Below are 14,655 nucleotides of genomic sequence, written 5' to 3'. Positions count from 1 at the left end.
CAATAACTTTTTGTTCTCTCTTGAAGACGTTCTTCAAACTAAACCTATCGTATCCCAAGTAATTTTAATATTTTAATATTTTTTTTATGACAGTTTCGTTTATATTTCACGCTTATACGATGAAACTTTTTGAAATTTGAAACAAGGAGAGTTGTTTTTTATATTATTATAGGAAACCATTAAATTATTTAATAACGTTTTTAAAAAGAAGTAGAGGAGTGAAAAAATAAATAAAATGTTTAAAAAAATCGATTCAACCCTTTAAACATAATACTTCAAAACCTGCGGATTTAAATTAAACGATGTAGCCTTTTATGTACAAATATATTCTATTATATATTTTCATATTGTTTACTTTTGAAAACTAAAATTAATTGATCGATAGCACGCGTTGTTTCTTAACCAAATTACTTTTAACGTCGATAATTGACACGATGGATGGTCAAATGGTTACACTGCATTTTATACAATTAATTAATGATTAATATTTTACTTGACTGTTTTCTCATTATGGAAATATTATATTTGACTAAAATAAATGAAAAGAAACCTTTTTTTTATTTTGAAAACAAAAAATTACGTTAAGTAAATTAATTGCTAATTAATAATTGTTTTAAGAAGTACAGAAAATATATTTATTTAAGTTTACACAGTGCAAATATTATTAATATTTTTACCTAGGTATAAAATAATATTTTCCATTTGAAATTATACGTAGTCGTATACTTATTCATCATAATTATTTTTAAAAAGCTTATAAAATAATCCAGTAGAAACCGTTTAACTTATTTTTAATTGCATAAAACGTACCGTTTTTTCATAATATTTTTATTTTTATTATTGCTAATATTTTATTCGTTTTGTTATGAAATTATAGTTGCATACAAAGGAATTGTAATGATGATTTATAATTCAATTTGTATTTGTATTTGTCTACGAGGAACAATATATATATATATATATTACAGTGTATGTGTATGTAGACACCAAAATTCTTTTACATCGTCAGATATTATATATATATATATATATATATACCTACTATATAAATTAAAAATAATTTATTCTGACCACATGTTTAGTCGTGTTTATATAAACACTATTTATTGTTAAATGTTCTTACAAATGCATAATAAACATTATGTCAAAATATTAGTTATTTCATTGTAATAGAAGAAAAATATAATTCAAAAGAACTGTTTTGAAGAATTTATTCTAAGGGATGTAGTATTGAATAATTTTCAAGGTAACACTCTATATAATATAACCAAAGATAACCTTTCCACCGGGTCTTGAAGCCATTCATTCTTCAACAACTTTATTAGTATATATATGTATATACACACTCTACCCTCGACAGACATAATACCCTTTGAAACTTCAATACCAATGATATATATCCGCTCGTTGCTGCTTACAATGTTGGGTGAAATATATATAGATACCAACGAAATCAAAGAGGTATTGGTAGGATGAGTGGCAGGGGTGTAGAGTTTACCCACTGGGTAAACGGCGGTACCTATAAACGAAAGGATGCCCTTCGATTAGATGGACGTTTGGGTGTAATAAGGGAACAATAAAGTTCCGGTCAGAAAACACACTATACGAACAATATACATTTTCACTCATCAACGACTGCAATATATTTCTCTGACGTGATATTCTGATGAAACAAATTATAATATGGAAGCCATCGGAGCGCAGATATTGAACAAGGCGTGTGCGTACTGTCCATACACGTGGTCATTATAGGTAGATAGTTTTTTTTTTTCATAAAGTATCCTAAGTAATTGTACTATATAGTATATAAACATATTGATGTATAGTATAACATATAACGTGTATTATGGTGGTCGAATCTTGCTATTTATTATGGAATAACAATTAATACAATTCCTAGATATATAGACCGACAGTACAGATAAATATAATCACCTCACTTCAATTATCAAAAATTACTTTACAGGTACTTTACAATTTTTTTTTTTTACCAAGAAAAACTTTGTATCAGATTTCATTGGATATTGATTTTTTAATTAACTTTAAATAGTTTCAGAATACTCAAATATGTTTTATGTTTATACGTTTAATACAACTTTAAAAATTCGAAATCCAATCCGACACGCATAAAGTCTTTCGCTTTCAAATGAAAAAAATAAAAATAAAAGTTATCGAAATCTGAAATTTCAGCCAGCATGTGAGTTTTTCCCGTGTGTTAGTACTAAAACTGCGTCGGTTCCAACACTGTATTTAAAACCACTTGTTTCTTCGGGAATTTCCTATTTCTAAAAAAAACTTTCCATGCATATTACGGTAATAGATTTAAAAAATATACCCATATCATTTAGGCAAATGTCATTGATAAACGTTTGAAAATATACTTCAAAAACCGGTAAGCCTTAAGGTTAAGGTATACTTTTTCTCCATAATGTATTATATTCATTCTGTGCCATATGCACATGCCCTACGTGCGTAATTTCTCAAGATATATCTAGGCGAAAACGCTCATAATTTAAAGCACTATCTTGCATACGAATTCACACCTAGTATAAAGTAATCGTGAGTGATTTAACTATGACGGCTATAGGCTGTATACAATATGAAATGTCATCACAGACATCATAATATATTATATTATATGTGGCCGTATTCTAACCCAAAGTATATAAGAATCGTACTATTCTAACTCTGGCCTAAAACTACTCGTATAGTCTACTTGACAACATTAACTCGTTATTTCTCGTCGTTATATTTTACAACAATATAGGTACCTCATTTTGCGTATTGCGTTAAAAGCTGTAAATATATATATTTTCTAGTTCAATAGTTTTCAACATTGAATGTTTGTGTTACGATAAGCCGCCACTCACGGTTTACAGCTATGTTTGTTTTCTTAATGACAATTTTGAATGACGCTCCCTTAAAATTCGCTCTTGCAGGAGTCGACATGGTTACACTTAACCCTCCACCCACATCGCAAATGATACAGTTCAACATATATGGTGGTTTGTCAAGGAAACGCTGTGTTTTTTGAGGATCAAAAAAACTGGTTGACTCTCCAGCGGTGTTCGTCGATTACAATTTTATACAGAATGATTAGAAACTTTTTTTATAAAAATAGTAGTAATGGTATTATAAATAAAATACCCATGATACCGATTTCATAGTGCATCTATATATACTTATGTCATATTATATTTGCCAATATATGGACCACCCTATTTTCCTCTCCTACCCTCGAACAGCATTTCATGGTACGCCGCGCTAGAATGATCACAAACGCGTCATGTATATTATACTACACGCCATATTATATAATAATATAATATACCATTATTATTATTATTATATTAACACAATTAATCACAGGGAGTTTCCGTTTTTGAATTTTCTCGACGTCGTTATTATATTATTATATTGGTCAAAAGGGAAACAACAACCCTCGGGTCTGTCGGTGCAATGACGGTGGCCACTGTGCCCTGGATAGCTCTCTACATATACGCCGGCGCGTGGATTAACGGAAATCGGTCTTGCCCTCGGCAGTGGCTCAAACCCTCGGTAATTGTCAATTTCGCCAAAGCATTATTATTATTATTATTATTATTATTGCTGCACAGTACGCGTGGTATATAATATAATATTGAAATTGCCATCATGCAAGTCGTCAATCATAATAGTAATAATGTAATATGTCGATATCCATATCATTATATTGACTGCGGTGGTGCGTCCATTTGTTCGTAATGCGGACGAGACCGTGATCCGCCAAGTCAATACGTATTATAACTCTTCTCCACTGCAATCGTCGTGAGATTAAATTTCGATTCAATGGGTGGTAATGATGATGATGATAACCCTGGTGTGCATTAAACATGTGCTTGAACTTATCCTGGTTAGACGATTAGCGCATTAATGTACCGGATTTGCTAAACGACGATCGCAGTGATATCAATAAATATGTATATACGTAATTACTTCAGACATATATATATATATGTGTGTGTGTGTTCATAGTGTATAGACGGCTAATAAACAACTAGACATACGTAAATATATATATATATATATATATCACAACTTTAACTTTTAAGGCTGCTAAATATATTAATAATATCGGTCGTTACTTTGACTATACTTTGGATTTAATTCAGTTGAAAACTCCTTTTTATTAAGACAGAAAACATTTCGTTGATTAAAATAATGTATAATAATATTATGAAGTTTTATTGTATTTCTGACGCTTCTATAATGCCTCCATATATAAATGTTAGGTGAATAATAATCACTTATTTTGTGTTTACTTTCTTGCAAAAACCTTTGATCCAAAATGTTATGGTTTGGTAAATTTAAAATAAATATGTGAACCTCCGTGGTCCAATCCCTGACCTAGCTATTGTTTGCCCCTGCAGATTGTTTCTCGAGAAGTGAAATGATTAAATGTTACCAAAATAAATACATTTTCTCATTTCCTATCTCATTTTCATGTAGTTATGAAATAATTTTACATTATTTAACGTTCACATGGTACTATAATGCCCAACGGTCTTAAATATTCTACAGCTGATTAAAAATTCATATTGCTACTTGACAAACTCAATTTAACAATCGACCATTTCCATGTCCCGCTTGTATAAATTCACTGTGAAATTTATGCGAAAACTACAACTATATATTATACAATCATATTTTATGTATATTACAATATAACGGTTTGATTAAAGTGCGTGGACAACTTGACCAATACAGTAAACAATAAAATAAATAGCTTCTTAGACGAAACGATTTTGAGATGAATAGTTTTTGTTTTTTTTTTTTTATTATTCGTGACAATTCCTGGCATTATTCGGACGGAGCAGCTCGGTTTGGAACTATTCATTCGATCGGACTCTTCCGTTCTGCGGCACTAAATTACGCTAAAGCATTGCGATCGTCGTTGCTATTTGGCAAAGAGCGTTGGCAGCCGTGCATCTTAATGATCCAATTGTGTTTTTAATCTCGCGTGTGCCCCCAACCACACTCACCCCTCGTATACGGCATGACGTTCAAACCTCTGACTATCCGCGGAAGGGTATTTAATATAAGTTATACATTATTATTTGCTCACAAACAGTTTAATTCGACATTTATGGACACCATGTGATGCATATAAATTATTATCGACACGATTTTGTATAAAAAAATATAAATAAATATAATATAGATAAAACTAAAATACATAGTGAACACCAAGATATTCAGTGGGGCCCATTATTTTCTTGAAGATTAAATAAAAATAAAAAACAAAGAGTGTTCAATAGTAAAAAAAAATATAAAAAAAATTGTATAGTATAAAAGCATGTTGTACACTTTCCGAGAATGCGGATTTACTGAAAAGGTTTACAATTATAAACGTTTTTTATAACAATAGTAGAAGAAAATTCCATCTGTATTGTATTAACTAATTTAAAAATGAATAAAATCATGAAACATTAAGACGATAGTAATTTGATATTAAAAATCGGGTTTCTTATATATTTACAATAATGTGCATACTTAACTTCGACCTAGCTTATCTTTATAGCTATATACGTGTTTTTTTTTTACTTTTGTACTCAATATGAACTATCTTAATATATATATATATATATATATATATATATGAAGTAAGAAACACGAAAATTTATGGAATTCAAAGATTTTAGTGTTTGTTACATATCAATAAATACATAGTTGTTCTATACTGTACATATGCTGAATACATGTATTATACTACTTTATTAGACAAGGTAATACTATTAAAAATCAACAAGTATAGTCGATAATAAGCTGTGATGAGTAGTCTATAGCTTTTAATTTGACAATCCTCAGTGTGTTTTGTCTTACCGAAACATAAATAACTTAAAATCGCGTTAGAAGTTTGGACCATGTCAATAAGTTTTTCGTCGATTGATTTGGAGTCAGGCTATAATATGTTATAAAAAGTTAAATTCATATTAACTAACCTGCAAATAGTTAGTATGATATAGTGTAGGTCAAAAACTTCAAAATTAAGTTTCAGAACTACTGTATATAATATCTAAACGTAATGCTGACAATTGTCGAATTTTCGAATCTTAAAAATTATTTGTGGTATATTACTACGTGAGTTGTTAAACAAGTATACCTGCACACCTGTCTATTGTCAAATGATAATAATTATTGGTTTCATCTACGAGAAATACACATCATCAATTATATAATGTATAATTGTATTATATTGTAATTATGTCTCAGTTCTCGCATATTGTATATATACCGTGCATATACAATATACAACGTAATATATAGATATTACAATTTGTTCTTGTAAAATACGATTTAAACCGTCGTTATTATAACCGTTTAATAAAGTTAATTTTTGCGTACCTATACACATGACGGAACAAAATTTGTGTTAGCTCCAACATCCGCGAAACTGTGCTAGCTGATGATAATAAATTACAGTGTTTCAAAGGGAAGAATGATTCGTTAATTAAATTCGTCTATATCATATACAATATTATAGGTGAACAGAGATAATATGTGTTTACAGAGTATTCACTAATGAGCATAATAATTAAAATGCACATAATTGTCTGACTGCATTGCTGTTGGCAAACAGTTTCGTCCGTTCCTGTATAATGTAATATTTTATATTAATCATAATTACTATTTAATGAGTTAATTTGTCGGTAGTGTTTTTGTATCCATAGTAAAATTACACACCAATATTGTGCCCCGTCTCGTTTTTTATCTCAAAAAGCATAGTCGATGAAAAATAAATAAACGGTAGAACGAATATCGTTATTTTAATATAAATGTAAACGGTCGTCGGATATAAATGTTTCTTATTATTATTTTTTATTCACCAATTACTTTTTTGCTAAGGTTTTTACGATTTATTCCTCTTGAAACTAAAAAAATAAAGTTTTAAAATGTAAGGTACGTAGGCACTTACGTATAAAAAAAATTTGTGATGAAAAATAAAGCAGTGCCAAATTTGTATACACCCGCGCCGCGTGTAGTTCAACTACTTTGCCGCTTGTGTCAACGTCATATGGACTGGTATAACGTGACACGAATGCGATGCGTATGCGTACAAAAAGGAAAACAATTTCTGCGTAAAAATAATTTTGAACGTGACAGGCTACAAAAATCTATAGACGTTACGATTTAGGAAAGAAAAAAAAAACATTTTACGACGAAGACGGTTCTACACGCTCCGAATGTGGGAGCATTTTGAATTCTTCGTCTGATTGATACGCCGCGGTGCGTAACGACATGATATAATATTCACAACCGAACCGTAAAATTACCGTCAAGTTGTCGAAAACTGTCGCGAATATTATTATTATTCCTATACAGAGGCCTAGACTACCATGTTTCACAAAGTGCAGGTAAATTTGAAGGTAGCTCATGATTGCAATTTTCAATATACTTTTAAATTTGCATCTATTGCGCCGCGTATTTGGAGAATATTTTAATAACAATGATACGATTGTGAAGTAGCGCGTTTTCTTCGATGTTATAACTTTGTATATGCAAAAAATTGTTAAAAACATTAGTTATTTTATTATTATTTTGAGTTGAGCAAAGAAAATGGGCTTTTTGTTGTACTATAGTCAATATGTGTATTTTTTTTAAGTACTTGTTATTGAGTATATTGAGTATTTAAAGTGAATTTAAACAATATTATGCACAATCGCCCCTATTTATATTTACGAACGGAGAATTCAACACAAATTATTATACTTGGAAGAGATTTTTTTGAATTGTTACAATGATTTTTGCCATAATACAGTAACCAACAAAAGATGACAAAAATAAAAGTGTAAAGAGATAAATGTAACCAAACATAGGCTATATATATTATACCTACGTATATAACAATAACTTGACCATCGCCGGTTAAACAAAGTTCACAGACTAAAAAAAAAAAGAAAGCAAAAAATGGCATCACGCCCATACCATCACCCAGGATGTTTATTTTCTGAAAATCCATCGCACCCTTCCCCTCAACTATCACCCATGGATGACCCACCCCCTCGCAATAGCCTATCCGCACCGTGGGTTTTACGACTCCGCGAGCCCCGGCAGATGCGTCCCGGGGGACGCGCAGACACGCGCGTGTGACAATAATAACGAGTTATTTTTTTTCCTTCTGTTTCCGCGAACAAAAGCGTCGACCTCGTGTACGAAAAAAATTGCACGTATTCCGAGTCGTCGGAACGGCACCTTATAAAAAAAGCACTTTTCCTTTCCCGATCAAATCGAATAATAATAATAATATATGCATGCACGTGGTATGCCTTGTAGTGAGTAGTATATAATTGCGGGAAATCCCGGTTTTCTTTTCTTTTTGTCGGCGTTATTGTCAAGTATAATAATATTATATTATAACAACTGGGCCCAAGATAATTATGCAAATTTGTATTTTTATATAATTATGCTTTAGAACCATCTGATTTTAAATCTGTACGTGTCATATAATATGTAATGTTAAAATTAATTTCTGCATATTTTTGCATAATAATATAAACATTTGCATAAGTCATACATTTTTAAGAAAGCAGTTAAAAAATATTGAGAAGTTTTATTTCGTGATAGTTTTCGATTTTAAAATTTAAAAATCTATTTTGTAACTTAATTTTGATTGTTCAAATCAAAGCTATTCATTATATGAATATTGTGTGTATATAAAAAATAAACAACTACACTAAATTCATAGTTTCTTAAATATTTTAACCATAATATGTGTTGCATTTTTTATCATGATGAGATGAATAAATAAATGAATAAATAAATCTTTAGCTTATAAATTAGTATTTTAACTGATATTGTTAGAGAATATTTAGAAAAAAAAAAAATTTTATTTGCAAGTTTTTTATATATTATTGTAGGATCTTAATAATAATAATATATACGTTCCCGAATAGTGTTGCATACGCACGAGATCAAGTACACTCACACACACACACACACACATATATTTATATAATATGTACCATTGATGGTCCTGTATAGATCGTATTATATGTAGAACGTATACGTCAGATATTATTATTAATTATTATTATACCGCAGGAGCGTCGTCCGGTCAAGTCCCGTTTCCTCAGCTATGTGCCTGTATACAAACGTTCGCGGCGCACGCGATTCGTTGAGTTTTTGCCCCTTTTTCTGTCTATATATAGACGACAATAAAATACTTTCAGGTATACTATACATTTTATATTATTTATAACACAGACATATATTATGTATGTGTGTGCTTATGTATAATAGTAGTGTGCGGGTCCAGGAAGGCTTAACCGGAACACGATATCCGGACGGACCATCACAACAATAATAATAATTCTTCACCGTAGTGGGTGTAATATTATATATACAGGGTAATCCACGTAACATGCCATCATTAATTTTACCTTCAATAATACATTTTATTTTGATTGTGATTTTTATAATTTTTATTCAGTAACTGTATAAATACTAAGACTTATTAACCATTTAACCATTTAATGAGTTATATGAGGCGATACTAACTTCTTTCTTTTAAATTATAACCGAACATTTTCCCTATAAATTATTAATCAGATAGTTTTTTTTTTTTAATCATAATGTATTTAAATCGGAATTCGAAGATTTTTTAAGATATTTAATTTTGTAATGTACTAAGGATAACAAATGCATAATAATGAGCGCGGAATAAATATAGGATTAAAAATTTCGAGTAATTAATATTAATCGTTTAAAATTTTATAATTTGTAAAACCATTTTCAAGGATTATTGTCCTTAATATACGAGTATATCGTAACATATTATTAATCAGGAACTTCTAGTTCAAATTTGATTTAGATAGGTACATCAAAGTTTTGAAAAAAATAAAAATGGATGCTTAATAATATTCTGTTAAAATAAGATAGGTTCTCATTTAAAAAAAATAAGTTTGTTATCACCACAGAATACTCCTTTATGATATAAAATCTAAGTTTGAATAAACTCATAACTAAATAAAAATATAAATGGGGTGAACCCTGTATAGTATACAGTTGCACGGTCGCCACTTCCCTGGTACCGTCAATTCTGTTCTTTATAAACTCCAAATTATTTATACACTATACAATGTTTTAAATATTGTATAATATTTCCGTCGAGCCGACATGACCCAAATATTATATAATATTTCCGTCGTACCCACGCTACCCTCTGGCGTTATATGCGCGCGTGCATCGGAGAAACTCCATATTTTAATCGATCCTCTGAGTTATTAGATTTCGATGTAACGGGCTGACATGTACTCTCAACACATCGGGGTGAGTATATCGAAAAGTAGAGGTACTTTTTTAATAACAACAATAGCAGAATTTCGAAAATGATATACCTACCTGCACGCGTATAACATAGGTATAGTTACAAGTGAAAGGTTAAAGTTTAATTTTAATCGCTGTGACCCCGTGTAATATATGAATTTTCTATAATTATGCCGTTCCAGTTTATATTAAAGTTTGTTCGTAATCTACATATATTAGAAACTGAAAAGAACTTTTGACGCGATAAAATAAATTTCATGTTAATATTTGTTGGCTTTTGGCTACGTAAAACGTAATATACATAATATAACATTATTTAAACTTATTCCGTGGCTCACGATAAACTCCAATTGAATGCATGTGTATAGTGTATATTTATATATAGAGATTACGTAAATCATAATATAGTGGCAAAATCGTCGATGATATTATTTTTTCGATATTTTATAAAACACCAATATGGTTTATTTTATAGGTACGTATAATAGCTCAACCTATGTGTACAAAATGTATATTGTTAAAAACTTGAAACAAATACCAACTAATATAATATTATTACAATATACTGATATGCGTAAGTTGATGATAGGAATACAATAATATGAAGGACTATTGTGTTCTATTTCAATTCAAAATTTTAAATAATTCCAAGCCGATAAAACTGTGTATAATTTTAAAAGTACCTATATTTTTTTTTCACGAATATTGAGTTAATCATTTCTGCGAAAAATAACGTTCAGAAGTGCAGTGTGTTTAATAAAGTATACAAAGGGATTTTTAAGGCCAGATCTCATATGGCATTTTTTTTTTTCAATAAGTCCTGTAAAAATAATTCTGAATACCATAAAAATAGCATTTTAAATTAATTTTGAAAAGTATTTAACAAATTACAAACAAAGTATATACATGCTAGTCATAAATCATAAATTCAAAACAGTGAGGGAATAAATGAAAGATTACTATTATTATTTTTTTTTTTTTTTTAGAAAAAGCTTAATATTATAATATTGTCCATATTCATAGAAAATATATTTATTTTATTACATATTTTACATATCTTAATAATAATATTTTCAAATCTGCATCATTATCCAAATTTTTTATAATACTTACTCAACTATCATAATTTTATCTGTATTACTCATATGCTGAGTTGCCTAAATAATTGATTAATTTAATTTTTCACTAAAATGTAATTGACCTTTTCTGACCATCAAATCATGGCGAGGAACCATATACGCTTACCTACTATTGATTCGTTCAATGGTTAATAATTATTGTTTATGTTACCCGGTAATGATATTATGGTAAATTATACACAAATTTAATATACAAGATAGATTTTCAATATTTAGATTATGATAAATCTAATCGGCGATCTCCACCGTCATTTGTTAAACCGAGTCTACACGATTATAATTAAACCCGTTATATAGTCGCAATCCTCGTATCAACTGATATAATATTTTAATGACATTGTCGCCATAATGGAAATAGATACCTATGATATAATTTATGTCACCGTGTCATAGTGATAGAGAAATGACAGCATCAATCGGGCATGATAGTTGATAGTGGATTTGAGGTGCTTGATTCTTGACTAAAATTATTTTTTCATATTCGAATGATTTTTTTTTTTTTTTAGTAGTACTATGTGTACTTTGAAACGCATATTTATCGTACACACATATGTGTTAGGTTTTTATTCAACTGATTCTTCCTACCGTACACGACTTGTATTTCTGTCTCTGATCTCTGGTGGTTGTACGGGCGCGACGAGTATATTTTATAAATACTCTGTTCAATTAACTAGAACTTAAACTATACTTAAAACTACCTTTAATGAAGGTCTTTCATGTATCCAAATACGTACAGATCAGAGTGTCCGAATTGGTTCCCGAGTTGTTAAAAATTGTGGCTTTATAAATAATTTTAATATACATTTTTAAAAAATTCAAATCTGAATTTAAAAATATAAAATAAATATAATAAATATAGGTATATATATCGTTTTTTTATAGTTATTATTTTCTATTATTGAGGTAAAAACTTTTTTTTTTCATTTTTATTTGACATAAACAATCTATACACAATTGCACAATAAATTAATTAGATGAGTGTAATAATAATAATAACATGAATGTTGTGATTTAGCAGCCACCCATCAGTGACTCTTAACAAGGTAAAAACTTGTAACAAACATTTTTTAAAAATTCAAATCTACTGATTTTGTTATTTTTATAATAGTCCATTTCTGTTTTTATGAATATTTCCTTATTTTTAGATTTCAGGTTTTGTAGTTTGTTTGAACTTCGCAATTTTATATTAGTTTCAATTTGAAATTCTTTTAATACATCCATAAATTGAAGTATATTCGGATGTGCGGAATAAAAGCAACTGTTGAATTTGCTGTGAAATGTTTTACAGCAATTAGTAGTTCATTTTATTCGTATTTTGCTTTTTCGTAAGTCTTTATCGAGAACCAATTCGGACGTGTGTCGCCTACCTAGAACATCGGGAACCAATTCGGATGCAGCCGTACAGATTATTATTATATAATATATATTTATATAAATGTATATATATAAATCACGTATATACCTATAAACAAGTGTGTATTGGTTTTCAAAAGATCTACGCTCGAATAAGTTTTAAAGCGTGACTATATTAATTGTTTAGGATGACGAAAAACCCCGCTGTTACATTTTTGTCGAAACCCGTAACTATTGTTATATATATATAACGTACATATTTTGACTGCGATATTGTTATAATATAATACTATTATTATGTGCGTATATTGATCGGTTAACTTCTTTGGCTTTGCTCCTAATCCCATATCCGCGCATTTAATAGGATATTCTGTCAAATTGCCGGGCGCGATTCAATCGCTTCTATATTCAACGCATTTCCCGTATAGCCTTTTGGTGTCGACTTCCTCGACGTTTTCACTAATAATGTATATTATATTAATATGACGGTATGATCGATGGGCGATTAAAATATAATTTTAATTCTTTTTTGCCACGAAAGAATTATTTTCGTTCATCCATACCCGCACTTATTATAACTGAATACTACACGTACTTATACATATCTTCATATTTATTCGGTAATAGTTGGATGACAATAATAATATGATAAGAACTGTGCGGTGGTAGTGTACATTAAATATTATTATAATCGATGAGCGTAAAACGCTGGTCTAAATCGACTAGTGGTTGTATTTTAATCGTTTTCGTATGTTCGAAGGCTCTTACATAATATATAGCTTTGAAGGTTTAACGTACCGTTTGTTCGCGACAACGCACCGTATGTTCGGTTGTGGGACGCGCGTGGTATAACGATATTGAGTTTGCGAAAGAAATTTACTGTTCAACGTGGAGAAAAAAAAATCTTTGGTTTTTATTTTTATTTCAGCACCCTCTTGCCCCATGCGTGTATTCCACTATCGCTTATAAAACATGTAAATTTATGTTTTCGACGTGCATTTGCATGCGCGCAGAGGGTCCGCGTAGCGAAAAACAAAACAACAACCGACAAACACTTTCGACGCGTATCCGAGTTACGCTTATTGGATTTCAGCCGCCGTCGCGGGTAGTGCGCGTTACGGGGTCGTTGTCGACGTCAACGGCGGCGGCGATTCTATGGCTTTCTTATGTGAGGGAAAAATAATAATAAATGTATTGTGTTTCATAAATCTACTAAAAGTCCACCGCTCGAGAGGCCGTCGAAAATCTCCGCCCGACAAACGTCGGGTTTCGGTTGAGACTAGCTAGAGACAATAGTATTATTTATATATTATATACATTTGTGTCACTCATTATTTTTATTATTACATTAAAAGAAGAATTGTTTCGAGTTTCCCCCCACCCCCGCCACTTTCCACTTGCTGCTCCAATAATACATGATACAGTATTATTGTTTCCGCAAGAAATATACGTACAATGGCTATATCTATAACTATGTGTATCTGAAGGTCAAAGGAATCTAGTTTTAGGTAGAACTTGATTAGTGGGTAATTAAAAAATCACAACAGCCGTTGAGATTGTGTATAGAAAAGATTAAAACTAAAACTACTATCGTAAATACGTAATTACCTAACTGATAAGTGAAAAACAAAATAAGTAATGTTCTTTTAATTCCTACCTAGTTTAATCTTTAAATGTATAATAATAATCAATACGACAAATAATTGAACGATGCATCATGTATGTAATCTAATAAACTTAAAATTCAGTATAAAACATTAAGTCGTGGTTAATTGTTGATAACTTTAGGTAATTTATACCAATCACGTATTGCTTTTCACAGCGATTATATCTCTGAATAGGTAACAGTTATTCTGTG

General features: G+C 30.1%; 1 protein-coding gene across 4 annotated transcripts in view; it reads left to right on the top strand.

Moving 5' to 3' along the window:
- LOC113549927 (fat-like cadherin-related tumor suppressor homolog) overlaps positions 1-14,655 on the top strand; it is a 142,200-nt gene that overhangs the window by 80,163 nt on the left and 47,382 nt on the right. The gene's annotated exons all lie outside the window — the stretch shown is intronic.

This window comes from Rhopalosiphum maidis, chromosome 4, assembly GCF_003676215.2.
Source record: "Rhopalosiphum maidis isolate BTI-1 chromosome 4, ASM367621v3, whole genome shotgun sequence".
Lineage (NCBI taxonomy): Eukaryota > Metazoa > Arthropoda > Insecta > Hemiptera > Aphididae > Rhopalosiphum > Rhopalosiphum maidis.
This window is presented reverse-complemented; position numbering and strand designations above follow the sequence as displayed.